Source organism: Choloepus didactylus, chromosome 1 (genome assembly GCF_015220235.1).
Source record: "Choloepus didactylus isolate mChoDid1 chromosome 1, mChoDid1.pri, whole genome shotgun sequence".
In the NCBI taxonomy this organism is placed as follows: Eukaryota; Metazoa; Chordata; class Mammalia; order Pilosa; family Megalonychidae; genus Choloepus; species Choloepus didactylus.
Window position 1 is genome coordinate 42,954,071 of NC_051307.1, and position 16,092 is coordinate 42,970,162.

The 16,092-nt window shown below is 34.3% G+C and overlaps 1 non-coding gene across 1 annotated transcript; it reads left to right on the forward strand.

Annotated features, from left to right (window-relative positions):
- The first annotated feature begins 13,955 nt into the window (after positions 1-13,955).
- LOC119510791 lies at positions 13,956-14,171 on the forward strand. Its single transcript, XR_005212026.1, has one exon. It is a non-coding gene; the product is annotated as a small nucleolar RNA U3 (small nucleolar RNA).
- The last annotated feature ends 1,921 nt before the right edge of the window (positions 14,172-16,092 follow it).

The following is a 16,092-nucleotide window of genomic DNA, read 5'->3' on the forward strand; positions in this document are numbered from 1 at the left end:
CAATGTCAGGTCCAGATTCATCCCGGTAGTAATATCTCACATTGCCAGGAAGATTTACACCCCTGGAATCAGATCCCACATACAGAGAAGGACAGTATGTTCACGCGCTGAGTTGGCTTAGCTAGAGAGAGAGGGCCACACCTGAACAACAAAGAGGTACTCAGGGGGAGACTCTTAGGCACAGTTATAAGCAGGTTTAGCCTCTCCTTTGCAGTGATGAGCTTCATAAGGGCAAGCCCCATGATAGAGGGCTCAGCACATCAAACTGCCAGTCCTCAATGTTTGTGAGAACATCAGCAAAAATCCAGGTGAGGAAGCCCAATACCTCTGCATTTTCCCCCAGCTCCTCAGGGAGGCCTTGCATATATATTTTTATTTTCTGTCCAAATTACTTTGAGATATGTAGCTATTTCACACTAACCTATGCAAACCTACCAGGTCTCACTTCCTATTAAAAGTTTCATGTAATTATGGTATTTGAATCAACTGTGTGAGTTAAATTGTTTAGGAAATATAGATCTTGCACCAACTAAACATCTTTTCCCTTGATCTCACATGGAATTTGAAGTTTTAAAATGCAGTCAGTATTGTCTTTTACCCTTTGGCCCAGTTTGCCCTAGTTCTAACCGCATCAGCTTCATTTATGTCTAGTTGAAATGTGGACTCTTTTTCAGCTTTTTTAACAGTTGCTATATGTGCTAATACTGACATTCATATCTGCTGAGTTCTAGCTGTGAGTTTCAGATTTCATATGGATACCCAAAGTTCCAGGGATTGATCAGGTTATACACAGATGGATCAGCATCACAGAATCTGGAGATAGCCACTACAATTATGGAATAGATGTAAGAGCTTACCATCTAGGGACTGTTACAATAAGTGTTCCCCTGATAAGCTGTGCTCTAAGGTTCCATTCTGAGTTTACACATTGTAGTTAGTCCATATTGGTGAGGCATTACAGTGTTTACCTTTGTTTCTGGTGTAGTTCACTCAAAATACTTTCTACAAGTTCCATTAACCTCATTGCATGTCTCACAGCTTCACTCCTTCTAGCAGTAGTTCAATATTTCCTTGTAGACACAAACAACATTTCACCATTCTGTTCCTCAGCTGATGTACCCTAGGCCACCTCTACCCATTGCAAATCATGATTATATTTTTTCCCACTACCATCCCCTTTCCAACACTCTGCATGGTTGACATTCATTTGTTCTCCCACATGCAAGAACAGTTTTATATTTGTACATTTAGTCACAATCATTGACCACTCCAGTTTTTGCTAAATTAAACAGCCCCAGTCTTTAACTTCTATCTTTACCTCAAGTGTCATACATGCTTCTAGCTCATCTCTTTCAGCTTTACTTCTGATATCTTTGTTCAGTGTATCTACAATAATGTGCTACCATCACACAGTATTATGCTATCTATTTCTAGGTCTATAAAACCAAGCCTGCTGAACATTCTGTAGTCCTTCAGCATCAAATGCCTGATCTCTACCCTCTTTCTATCTCTTGGTAGCCTGTGTATCAGCTTTTAACTCTCAAAGTTTGTTCATTAATGTTAGTCATATTAGTAAGACCATACGGTATGCATCCTTTTGTTCCTGGCTAACTTTGCTCAACGTAATGTCCTCAAGGTTCATCCATGTTATTATATGTTCCAAGTCTTTGTTCTGTATTACAGCCGCATCATATTCCATCGTCTATATTTACCAAAGATTGTTTATCCACTCGTCCATTGATGAACATTTGGGCTGTTTCCATCTCTTGGCTATTGTGAATAATGCTGTGATAAACATCAGTTTACAAATGTCCATTCATATCCTAACTTTCAGTTCCTCTGAGTATATGCATAGCAATGGAATAGCTGGGTCATATGGCAAATCTATACGTAGCTTCCCGAGGAACCTCCACACTGTCTTCCAGAGTGGTTGCACCATTCTACATCCCCACCAACAGTGAATAAGTGTGCCTCTTTCTCCACAACCTCTCCAGCACTTGTAATTTTCTGGTTTTTTTTTTGGATAATGGCCATTCTGGTAGGTGTGAGATGGTATCTCATTGTGGTTTTGATTTGCATTTCCCTAAAAGCCAGTGAAGTTCAGCATTTTTTCAAATGTTTTTTAGTCATTTGTACTTCCTTTTCAGAAAAATGTCTGTCCATTTCTTTTGCCTATTTTTTGATTGGTTTGCTTGTCTTTTTGTTGTTGAGTTGTACGATTGCTTTATATATTTAGGATATTAAACCCTTATCTAATATGTGGTTTCCAAATATTGTCTCCCACTGTGAAGGCTGCCTTTTTACTTTTCTGACAAAGTCCTTTGATGTACAAAAATTGTTATTTTTGAGGAGATTTCATTTGTCTATTTTTTCTTTGGTTGCTTATGCTTTGGGTATAAGGTCTAGGAAACCACCTCCTCTCACAAGATCTTTGTGAAATTGCCCGACATTTTCTTCTAAGAGTCTTATAGTCTTAGAACTAATGTTTAGGTCTTTGATCCATTTTGAGTTAATTTTTGTATAAGGGGTGGGATAGGGGTCTTCTTTCATTTTTTTGGAAATGGGTATCCAGTTCTCCAAACACCATTTTTTGAAGAGGATGCTCTGTCCCAGTTGATTTGGCTTGACTGCCTTATCAAAGATGAATTTTCCATAGATGTGAGTCTATTTCCAAACACTCAATTCAGTTCCATTAGTCAGTATTTCTATCCTTATACCAGTACTATGCTGTTTTGAGAACTGTATCTTTGTAACATGCTTCAAAGTAGGGCAGTGTGAGACCTCCTACTTTGTTCCTCTTTCTCAAGATATTTTTGACCATTCAGGGCACATTTCCCTTCCAAATAAATTTGGCTATTTTTTTCCTATTTCTGCAAAATAAGTTGTTGGGTTTTTAATTGGTATTGCGTTGAATCTATAAATCAGTTTAGGCAGAATTTACATCTTAACTATATTTAGTTTTCAATCCATGAACATGGTATATTCTTCCTTCTTTTAGGTCCTGTTTTATTTCTTTTAGCAATTTCTTATAGTTTTCTTTGTGTAGGTCTTTTGTGTCCTTTATTAAAAAAAAAAAAAAAAAAAGTTGTCCATTTCACGTAAGTTGTCAAGTTTATTAGCATATAGTTGCTCATAGCATCTTCTCATTAACTCCTTTATGTCTGCAGGGTCAGTAGTTGTTTCCTTTCCCATTTCTGATTGCATTTATTTGCATCTGTTCTTTTATTTTTATTTTATTCATATTTTATTTTATTAAGTTTATTGCTGAATACTTGATTCTTTTGATTGCTATTGTAAATAGATTTTTTCTTGATTTCTTCCTCTTGTTGCACATTACTTGTGTATAAGAACACTACAAATTTTTGCTTGTTGATCTTGTAGCCTGCCACTTTATTATATTCATTGATTAGTTCTAATAGTTTTGCTGTAGATTTTTCTGGGTTTTTGACATAGAATCATGTCATCTGCAAGCAGTTAATGGTTTACTTCTTCCTTTCCAATTTGGATGCCTTTCATTTTTTTTTTTTTTTCTTCTTTTTTTTTTTTTTGCCTAATTACTCTAACTAGAACTTCTGGAACAACGTTGAATAACAATGGTGACAGTGGGCATCCCTGTCTTGTTCCTGATCTTAGAGGGAAGGCTTTCAGTCTCTCCCCATTGAGTATGATGTTAGCTGTGTGTTTTTCATATATTACCTTTATCATATTGAGAAAATTCCATCTATTCCTATCCTTTGAAGTGTTTTCATCAAGAAAAGATGTTGAATTTTGTCAAATACTTTTTCTGCATCAATTGAGATGATTGTGTGGTTCTTCTGCTTTGATTTATTGATGTGGTGTATTACATTAATTGATTTTCTTGTGTTGAACCAGCCTTGTATACCTGGAATAAACCCCACATGGCCATGGTGTATAATTCTTTTAATGTCTTGTTGGATTCTATTTGTGAGCATTTTGTTGAGTATTTTTGCATTGATATTCATTAAATATGTTGGCCCATAATTTTCTTTTTTTGTAGTATCTTTATCTGATTTTGGTATTAGGGTGATGTTGGCTTCATAGAATAAGTTGGGTAGCTTTCTCTCCTCTTCAGTTTTTTTTTTTTTTTTTTTAAGAGTTTGAGCAGGATTGGTATTAATTCTTTCTTGAATTCTCAGTAAAATTCACACATGAAGTCATCTGGTCCTGGACTATTCTTTGAGGGGAGCTTTTGATGACTGCCTCAATCTCTTTACTTGTGTTTGGTTTGTTGATGTCATTTATTTCTTCTCAGGTCATTGTTGGTTGTTTATGCTCCTAGGAAGTTGTCCATTTCACGTAAGTTGTCAAGTTTATTAGCATATAGTTGCTCATAGCATCTTCTCATTAACTCCTTTATGTCTGCAGGGTCAGTAGTTGTTTCCTTTCCCATTTCTGATTGCATTTATTTGCATCTGTTCTTTTATTTTTATTTTATTCATTATTATTATTATTATTATTTTGTTAGCATAGCTAGAAGTCCATCAATTTTGTTGATTTTTTTAAGGGACCAACTTCTGGTTTTGGTGCTTCTCTCTATTGTTTTCCTGTTCTCAGTTTCATTAATTTTTGCTCTAATCTTGGTTATTTCTTTCCTTCTGTTTGCTTTGGGGTTAGTTTGCTGTTCTTTCTCTGGTTCTTCCAGATGGACAGTTAATTCCTCAATTTTTTATCTCTCTTCTAATATAGGTGTTTAGGGCAATAAATTTCCCTCTCAGTACCACCTTTGCTGCATCCCGTAAGTTTTGATATGTTGTGTTTTCATTGTCATTTGCCTTGAGGTATTTACTAACTTCTCTAAATTCTTTGTTTACCCACTGGTTTTCTAAGAGTGTGTTGTTTAGTCTCCATATATTTGTGAATTTTACAATCTTTTGCCTGCTATTTATTTCCAACTTCATTTCATTATTATCTAAGAAAGTGTTTTTTTATAATATCAATATTTTTAAATGTGTTGAAATCTGCTTTGTGACCCAACATGAGGTCTATCCTGGAGAATGTTCCATGAGCACTTGAGAAAAATGTGTATCCTGCTATTGTGGGGAGTAATGTTCTATAAATGTCTGTCTAATTCATTTATCATGCAATTAAGTATCTCTGTTTCCTTTTTGATCCTCTGCCTAGATGTTCTCTCCATTGATGAGAGTGGTATATTGAAGTCTCCAACTATTATTGTAGAGTTATCTACTTCTCCTTTAAGTGTATTCAGTATTTGCTTCATGAATTTGGTGCACTCTGCCTTGGTTCATTAATATTTATGATTGTTATGTTTTCTGGATGAATGGACCCTTTTATTAATATATAGTGTCCTTCTTTTTCTCTTTTAATTATTTTACTTTTGCAGTCTAATTTCTCTGATATTAATATAGCTACTCCTTTTTTTTTCTGGTTGCTGTTTGCATGGAATATATTTTTCCAGCTTTCACTTTCAGCCTATTTTTGTCCTTGAGCCTAAACTGAGTTTTTTGTAGACAGCATATAGAGGGTTCCTGATTTTTAATCCATTCTCCAATCTGTGTCTTTTTATTGGAGAGTTTAGTCCATTAACATTTAGTGTTATTCCTCTAAGGGCAGTATTTTCTTCTACCATTTTGTCTTATAAATTTTACATGTCATATCTTATTTTCTCTCTCTCTCTCCTTTTACCCTTCCTGATAATCTTCATTTCTACACTCTTCTCCAAACCTCTTTCTCCTGTCTTTTCCTATCAGCCTGTAGCACTCCCTGTAGTTTTCTTGTAGTGCTGGTCTCTTATTCACAAACCCTCTCAGTGTCTGTTTGTCTGAAAATATCTTAATCTCTCCATCATTTTTTGAAGGAGAGTTTTGCCAGGTATAAAATTCTTGGTTGGCAGTTCTACTCTTTCAGTATCTTAAATATATCATACCATTGTCCTCTCACCTCCATGGTTTCTGCAGAGAAATCTGTATTTAGTCTTATCAGTCTTCCTTTGTATTTGATGGGTTGCTTTCCTCTTGTTGCTTTTAGAATTCTCTCTTTGTCTATGACATTGGGCAATCTGTTCAGTAAGTGTGTTGGAGTAGGTCTATTGGAATCTACTCTGTTTGGGGTATGCTGTACTTCTTGAATCTGTAATTTTCTATCTTTCAGAAGAGTTGGGAAATTTTCAGTGCATATTTCTTCTATTATTCTTTCTGCCCCTTTTCCCCTCTCTTCTCCCCCTGGGAAACCCATATCATGTATATTCATACAGTTCATGTTGTCACTCAGTTCCCTAAGACCCTGTTCATATTTTCCATTCTTTTTACCATCTCTTCTTTTGTGTGTATGAATTCAAGTATCTGGTCTTCCAATTCACTGGTCCTTTCTTCTGCCTGTTCAAATCTACTGTTTTGTGTCTCCATTGTCTTTTTCATCTCCTCCATTATGCCCTTCATACCCATAAGTTCTGCCATTTTTTTCAAGTTTATGAATTTGTCTTTATGGTCATCCAGTGCTTTACTTATATCCTTCATCTCTTTTGCTGTATCTTTTCTCAGTTCATTGACTTTATTTTTTAATTGATTTAGAAGATTTGTTTGAACATCTTTAATTAGTTCTTCCTGCAGTTCATTGAATTGATTTAGCATCAATTGTCTCAACTCCTGTATCTTGGTTGAACTGTCAGTTTGTTCCTTTGGCTGGTCCATATTTTCATGCTTCCTTGTATGGCTCATTATCTTAAGCTGTCTAGGCATCTGACTTTCTTGATTAGTTTATTCTGGTTTCCATTTTCACTCTTTTTCCTAGTGTTTTCTTGTTGGTTGGCTTTGTTCTCTAACCTTTCATGTTCAGTTCAGCTTATTCTAGGCCTCTAACATGTTCTAGTTAGTTAATTGGAGTTTTTCTCCTCTTGTTTTTCTGTTTCTTGACCTGTCTCTGTGTGGCCTTTTTGTGTGAGGGTGTCCTCAGATATAGTTAACCCCAGTCAGGTTTTCTCAGTCCACATAAGCCAGGTCTCAGGAGGAGGGTATAGAGTTTCCTTAAGAATGAGACCCTCCTCTGGGGCCTTTAGACTCTGGGCTTTTCCTATGCTCTCCAGCATGTGCTGCTTGCCAGCCTTCATCTCCCCCACCAGTGTGAGGTGTTATGAAGCCTTTATTTCTCCTGGTAACCCTGACCCTGTTGGGGGTGTGGCTGACTGAAGCTGGTTTCTGAATTCCAGCACCTGGGGTATGAGTTCCCCAAAGGAGGGCTGCCACTGGAACTGGACCATGCCCCCCTTTCTTGGGGAAGTTATGGTCTTTATCAAATTATCTCCCCCACTAGACTTATTGCTTTTTCTCTCAGAGCTATCTTAGCTCTTCTATTGCCTGGGCCCAAATTGCAAGTCTTTGAGGCTTTCTGTAATGGGCTACTTAGAATAGTTATTTTTTTAAAAAGAGGAAAATATTTTTAAAAAAAGAAGAAGGCCCAGAATAGACTATTTAAAGAAAAACTCTTTAATTCAGTCCTTGCAGTTCTGATTGGCTATTGAAATGCATAAAGACAAGCAGTTGGGGAGGAATTGAGGAACAATCAAGAAACCAGAAAACCTGGCTTTTCAGAGAAGGGCCCTGGCCCCCTGGGTTTGCATATATGCCTGATTCTGTTTGAACCCAGACCTTCTCCTTAACTCCAAAAGTCTCTTTATTTATTTATGTATTTTCAGTTTTTGCTAGCCCTATCTCCTCTCAGCTGGACTGACAACACTGAGAATCCCTGGTGTCTGGTCACAGTTTATCTATGGTTGGAGTTTGTGTTCAGCGGTCTGAGATGTTTATCAATTCCTCAACTGCAGTTCTCCCTCATGATTCCCAGCACCAATAGTCCCTCCTCCCTTGGGATTGTGCCTGACAGGGAGGGGCATGGGCACTCTGGCTGTGAACACTTACAGATTTTGCTGATATCAGCTGCTCCATGCACTGGTGAATATTGTATGACCTTGTCCAAACCCCAATTCCTCTGTGGTGTCCATTCCACACAGTTCCTGGCTATCTACCAACTGTCCTGGATGAGTAACTAAAACCCACACAGCATCACTCTGCCATCTTCTCTAAGTTCAATGTATTTTTGAACATGTCACTGTGCTCTCCATTCTGTTCCATAGGTTACATTTTTCTATTTCTCTGCCAATATCCTACTGACTTTATAGTTTGAACTTTAGAATTCATTATCTGTAGTAAAACAAGCCCATTCTTATGCTCTTTCACATACTTCTACTTATCCTGCTCCTCCTTACATGTTCACTGAAGAGGTATCTTGGCTATGTTGGGGCTCTTTTTTTGAAATTTACATTTTAGAGACAACTTGTGAATGTCTTGAATAAAGTACACAGGTTGTAATACTACAAATTAGAGATTAATTTAATGGAAATTAGCATTTTTACCCTATTTAGTTTTCCTACAATGGATGTCTTAGAAAACTAGGACTGCTTCTATTTCTTATAACTTTTAAAATAGTTTCCCTGTACATATCTACATACCTTAAATATCTTATATGAGATGTATTCTTGCTTAATAGATACATAGATAGATAGATACATAGATAGATATATAGTTTGTTGTTGTAACTGGAATGTTTTAAATTACTTTTTAACTGATTATTGCTAGTTTATGAAGATGAAAAACTGTTTTGCATATTTGTCTCTGATTAAACAATCAGTAAACTCTATAATTTTTTTAAATCATTTGTCTGTAAGCTATTTTAGATTTACTAGGTAAACTTTCATATCATCTGCAAATAAATAGAGTATTGGCCATTTCTTTCCAGAATTTAAACTTATTTTTTTTAACTTCTCTCCTTTAAACCTCTTACAAAGCTGTAAATAGAAATGAATGACAAAGAATAAAGATCCACAAGGCTTTATAGCTGAATATGCAATATAATTATGTTTTTGTTTTACAAAATTGAGCAAACATTCTCTCATTCTTTAAAAATTTAGTGAAATTTTGCTCATGATCTGAATCTCATTTTGGTTTATGTAGAGTTTTAGTTGCCATTTCTTATTTATATATTTAAGGATTAATAGAAAATTATTCAACCAATGTATGTTTTTTATCATGAAAAGTAGATATAATTATTGATATTTAGAAAGTAATATTAAGCATAAATTTTATTAGATTTGTATTAGATCAATGTATACTTCAGTATCATTAAATGCTGTATTTGTTATTTGTGAGTCTCTAAGGAATATAAAATAAGGGATACAAATGTCTGCTTTATTACTGGAGGTTAGCAGGAGGGCATCTCCCTGATATTTCACCTTCTTTTAAAAGACTCACCTGATCAGACCAGGCTTGCCCAGGCTAATCTCCATTTTGATTAACTCATAGCTTATGTAATCTATGGGAAAGATAATTAATCATATTCACTAATCCAACTACACTCAACAGGAAGGGATTTTTAAGTTTATGTACACCAGGGAGGTGGAAATTTGGGGGCCATCTTAGAAATCTTGCTACAGTCCACCCAGTGACCTCCAACAATTCATGCTCCTTCTATATTCAAAATACATTTATGTCTAGCCAAGTTTTCTGAGTCTCATCCCATTATAGCATCATTAGCTCTAAGTACAAAATTTTATCTATTAAATCTAAAACATCATCTGTGTACAACAGCTCTTTTCTAAATATTTCACAGTATGGTATACATTTACCATATTTTTATTTTCAAATTGTTTTGATCTTATATTTAAGATGTCTATGCCACTTACTGACAATAAACCCATAATTTTTTTCACTCATATTTCACCTCAAACCTGTATGCTATGGCTGTTTTGCAATTTAATTACATAATTTAAATCCCAGAATTGATCACAGTTATTGCTTGAATGGTCAGTATTCATTTAACTGTGTTCATATATTTAAGCTATCCCATTGATATTGATTTTTTCCTGTGTCTCTGTCCTTCTATCTGACATCATTTTCTTTCATCATTAAAAATCCTTCTTCATATATTTCTAGTGCTTGTTTCCTGTTGGCATATTTTCTCACGTTTTGATTTCTGTGAGAAATATTTTTTTCCAATTTTGTGAAGGATACTACAACTTTAGGTTTTAGAATTCCAATTAGCATCTACCTACTTTTCTTTCAGCCTTTTGAATATAGCTATTCTCTTTTGACTTCCATTAATTCTGTTCAGAAGTTAATATTCAGTCTCATTGTTGCTCTTTTGAAGTTCAGAAAGTTAAGATAGCTTGTTTATTGCTTGTTTATCTGGCAGCTCACTGACTTTTCTCATTAAAAAAATCTGACTTTTAAAAATAAATGGCTAAGTGTGGGTTTTGGTGTTTTTATGTTGTTTTTATTTACAGCGCTTCTTGAATTTTTGAACTCATGACTTTGATAGTGCTAAAATATATTGACCAATATAATTTAAATATTGCTTCTGCCCAATTTTATTTAATACCTATTTAAATTCCATTTTCAGATATGACTTTTACTTTTCCATTTTCTGTACTTAGTATAGAAGCATAGTATTTTGTTGGCTTTTTTTTTCATATTTTGTCTATGTTTCAGTCTTCATGTTTTTTCCTAAACTATCTTAAAGTTTAATAATTTTCTCTTAGTTTATGATGTCAGTTATTGTTATGATTTACTTTTGAATTTATATTTGATATCTGATTCATTTACATATTTAATGGTTTTTAATAGATATTTGCAATATAAATGTGGAGTGAGTTGCTACAATGGTGCATTTTTTTTTTTTTTTAGCAAATGATCCCTTTATTACTTACACAGTATAAAGAGTCCAGAAAGAGCAAATAATCTTGTCATTTACACAGCACAAAAACTCCAAAAGAGCAAGGGAAGATGTCCCATAATGGCCAGTCTCCCAGGGGGGCCCAAACTACTCCAGGTCAGGATTGGTAGATGGCAGCTCAGCACACCTCACTTTGCTTGTTGGATAAGAGAGACAGATCTATACTGTTTGAGTGTTTTTTAAATGCAATTTTATTGAGATTATTCACATACCACACAATCATCCCTGGTATACAATCAATTGTTCACAACACCATTATATAGTTGTGCATTCATTACCACATTCAATTTTTGAACATTTTCATTAACATACAAGAAAGGAATAAGAATAAAAGTTAAAGTGGAAAAGAACAACCAAAACATCCCATCCCCCATCCCTCCCTTTTGTTCATTTCCTTTTTGTCCTCATTTTTCTATTCACCTGAACATACACTGTATAAAGGGAGTGGGAACCACAAAGTTCTCATAATCACATGGTCACACAGTGTAAGCTATATAGTCATACAATCATGTTCAAGAATCAAGGCTACTGGGTTGCAGTTTAACAACTTTAAGTATTTCCTTCTAGCTATTCCAATACACTAAAAACTAAAAAGGGATATCCATATAAAGAATAAGAGTAACCTGCAGAATGACCTCTCAACTCTATTTGAGATCTCTCAGCCACTAAAACTTTATTTTGTTTCATTTCTCTTCCTCCTTTCGGTCCAAGAAGGCTTTCTCAATTCCACAATGCCAGGACCAGCCTCATCACCATGAGTCATGTCCCATGTTGCCAGGGGGTTCCACACTCCTGGGAATCACATCCCATGTTGAAGGGAGGGCAGTGAGTCTGCCTGCAGAGTTGGCTTAGAGAGATAGGCCACATCTGAGTAACAAAAGATATTTTCTTGGGGTGACTCTTGAGCACAATTTTAAGTAGGTTTAGCCTGTCCCTTGTAGTAACAAACTTCATAAGGGCAAGCCCCAGTTTGAGGGCTCAGCCTTATAATTTGGTAGCCCCCAATGCTTCTAAAAATATCATTAATTCCTCAGGTGGGAAATTTAATATTTCTACATTTTCCCACAGTTCCTCAAGGGAGCTTTTAAAATAAATCTTCTCTGTATGCCAGAAATGTTCTGGGATGTATTCAGGCTTCACACAAACTTGCCCAGGCCAACCAGAACTCACTACCTAACCAACTTTCCATGTAATCATGTTGCTTGAATAAACCAACCATACAAATCAAATTATATAATAGGTTACAAAAAAATATAGATCTTGCAGCTAGTAAACATATCTTCTTTTGGTCCCACACAGAAGCTGAGACTTTAAAAATGCTGTCAATATCATCCTTTACTCTTCAGTCTGATTTACCTGGGTCCTAACCAAGTCCATTTAGTTCATATCTCTAATGGAAGTCCGATCACTTTTTTCAGACTTTTTAACATTTTGCTGTATGGCGTAATGCTGACATTGCTTGTGGAGCTCATATATACCCTACCTTATCTGAGCTCTAGGAATTAGTTAGCTGAGGACTGATTTTGGTCTTTTAAAATCTGACCTCATAGGGTTTCTCCCTTACATAGGGATCTTCTGCATTTTTATTCAGCAAAGACTGAAGATGGCCCCAATCAGATTGCTGGGGCTCTTTTTCTATACAAATTCCTTCTTTGTGGAACTCTGTCCTACAATTCACAGCTGTGTTGCTTCCTTGGTTTCATCACTTCCCACAGACCCCATGAGACCCCTTCATCATGGCCTCAGATTTTCCCTCAGCTAGAAACCTTAGATACTTGTAGACCTTACCCTGTATATTTATCTTCTCTGAGAAAGCATGGATCTGCACTACCTGTTGTCCAATGTCTGAAAACAGTTGTTTCATATATTGTGTCCAGTTTTACAATTTTTTTTTTGTTTTTGCTGTTTTTGGTAATTCAGGTCCCTGTCTCTGTTGCCTGAGAAGCAAAATCTCAGAAAACTCAATTAAAAAAACAAAAAAAACCTAATAAGATATTCAATAAATTAGGACATTGTCTAATAAGAATATAAGAGCATAAAAGTGAAGGAAGTTTATTTTTATCCCATGGAAACCAAAATGAATTAGGTAACATTTAAAGAAATATAGTTATGGATATGGAGAAAGTTGCATGAGGAGCGCACACAATTTGATCCGTTGTCAACTGCAGAACTCAGTCTTCAAGAGATTTGCCTTTGTTTCATAATTCACTTTGAAATATTCATCTTCCATCTATCATTCCCTTTGATACTCCCCATTTTGGCTTAATCTGTTATGCACCTTGAGAACCCTTAAAATTTTCATTCTCTTTGAATTGCAACCTTATTTCTCTCATACATTAAAATCTAGTCTCAAATTTTTAGTTTAAAAATTTTAATATGATATGTCTAGCAAAAAATGTTTTCATATGGAGTGGCTTTATGTTCTTGTTTAAAATTTGAAATATGAATCACATGTTAATCAACAGTTTTCTAACAAAAGATTGACTGTACATTATTGACATAAATCTGTAATTTACTTAACTGTTCACTGTATTTGTAAAATATCACTTTTGGCTATAGATAATCTATAAAGTAAAATATCATATCAAAAGTCTTCCATAATGTCCCATTAGAATTGTTTCACATACATTCATTCTTTAGTAAAAACCTCATTGTGCTGGTTTGGATATATTATGTCCCCCAAAAAGCCATATTCTTTAATTCAATCTTGTGTGGGTAGACTGATCAGTCTGATGATAAGGGTGGAAGCCTCTGATTGGATTACTTCCATGGAGGTGTGGACCCACCCATTCAGGGTAGGGCTTGATTAGTTCACCGGAGTATTTAAGAGAGCTAAGAGAAACTCAGACACTTGCTAATGCATGCTGACACTGAGAGATGCTTGAGATGCAGACAGAAGGATGCTCGAAGATGCTAAGCTAAGAGATGAAACCCAGAGTTTGCCCTGGAGAAGCTAAAGGACCAGCAGATGCCAGCCATGTACCTTCCCAGCTGACAAAGGTGTTCTGGATTCCATTGGCCTTTCTTCAGTGAAGGTATCTTCTAGTTGATGCCTTTGTTTGGACATATTTGTGGCCTTATAACTAAATTTGTAATTAAATATACTCCCTTTATAAAAGCCAATCAATTTCTGGTATTTTGCATAACGGCAGTTCTAGCAAACTGTAACACCCATCTAAAAAAGTAAATACTTAAAGACTGTAGTTTAAGAGATCATTTCTATAGTTCATTGCTAGAGAAGTTTCTCTGACTGCGTAGAGTACCAAAAAGCATGAGGAGGATGCACAGCATTCTCTCCTGAGCATGAAGTTCACTCTCGGCACTGCTTTTCTGCAACTGCTTACTGCTATTGTTGATCATTCTTCTCTTTCTTTTTGAGGAGAGGAAGAGAAGAGAACACAGTCTGAGTGGACTTCGCAAAATAAATAAACAAATGAATGAATGAATAAATAAATAAATAAATAAATAAATAAATGCTTATTTCACTGTGGTAATTCCTCTTTCATCATAATTGGCATTTTGAATACCCTTAAGAGTTTACTTACATATTAATTTTTAATTCATTGAATATTTTATAAGCTATCAAGTCAATATGCTAGGCCTATTTTAATAATTTTATGTACTTGAAACATCCATTTGCTCTATTTTAAAATATTTTGGTTCAGGCATGTATATGCATACATAGATTTGACAATATACACCCTAAATTTTCCATAATATATTCATACACAAAGGAAATGTAGTATGTGAAGCCACTTTTAAATTATAAGCCACTCTAAAATGTACAATTGTTACTTTTATTTTTACATTAATACAGCTGTGGCTGAAATGCAGCTATTTTATACTGCCACATGAGCTTATAATTGAGTTATATCATAACAGATATTTTGGATTCTATTCTAGAAACTAAATAAAATTGTTTTTAGCTAACTCTGCAAAACAGCAGCATTCAATAATGTTTATTTTTAAAAAAAGAGATTTGGAATATGCTAAATCTCAAAAGAGTAAGGAATATGGACAGCCTTCATGTAAACCTTGCAGGGAAATATAACATCTGCCACATTTTTGTTCTTATTTTCTACTAGAGCTGAAGATACGAAGCAAGGAGAATGCTGTCTAACACTAAAAAAATACAAATTTGCCTTCAGCATAGTGTAACACAATTAAGACTTGAACAATGGAAATTGGACACCTTATTTATAGAAGAGGAAAAAATAAAACATATGTGATAAGGTCTTTTATTAAACAAAAATAGCAACAAAAAACTCTTAAAGAAAATAAATCAAATGAAAAATTAATTTAACCATAGGTTTTTCCTGATTAAATTTTAAATGAGTATATACACTTTAAGAAAAAGTAATGTCAAATTTTCATTTCCAGTATGCCCAATTTTCCTTTTTGTTTTGATTTTATTGGATAATTTTCTTGAGGTCAATGAGGATATACTAGTAAGGAAATCATTTATATTTTTCTCAGCAAGTATTTATTGGCTATGTTTAATATGTTAAGTATTCTATAAAACACTGCCTATGTAAATCTTGAACAATCACAATATTTAAATGTCAGAATTATCAAAGAAAACATCCAAATGGGCCATTCCAGTTAAAAAGATGTTAGAATATTTTCTATCAATTAGGCTTAGTCAATTTTTAGTTTTATATATAGTATATATATATAGTATGTTTTATATATAGTATATGTTTTTACTTTTTCTATTGAAATCTTTTTTCTTCGATCATTTAAAATTTCAGCTTACCCACTATAATAATGTTGATATGCATGATATTTTAGAAACTCAATATTTTTTTCTTTTTATTGTAATCTTATAGATTATAATCTTATTATAATCTATAAGACTTTTGTTAGGGAATGAAGAAATTCAGCCTGCTCTGGGGAATAAGCAAAAATTATTTCCTTAGATACTCAACTAATCAGACAGGAATTCTGTATGAATTCCATGTGTTTTTTTGCCTATTCAATATTATATAAAATTCGTTAATAATTTGTGTGTGTGTATGTGCATGTGTATGTTTTTGTTGTGCATTTTCTGTGAAATGTTGCAGTTTTCTCTTAGAAATATAAAGTGAAAAAGCAAAGTTAAGAAATAACTTTTTACCAATCTTGATTAGTATTGTAGATTGATTTTTAAAAATTTAATTCTAATCACTTTTGCTTTCATCATTCACAAATTTTCATGATTTTTTGAGGTCAAAATTTTGGTGTTTCTCTTTTAAATATCCTAATTTAAAAATATTTATGCTACTTCAATTGATTACTATAGAATTTTCCTAAAAGGATTTTCTAATTCCTGTCTTATTATACATAAATATA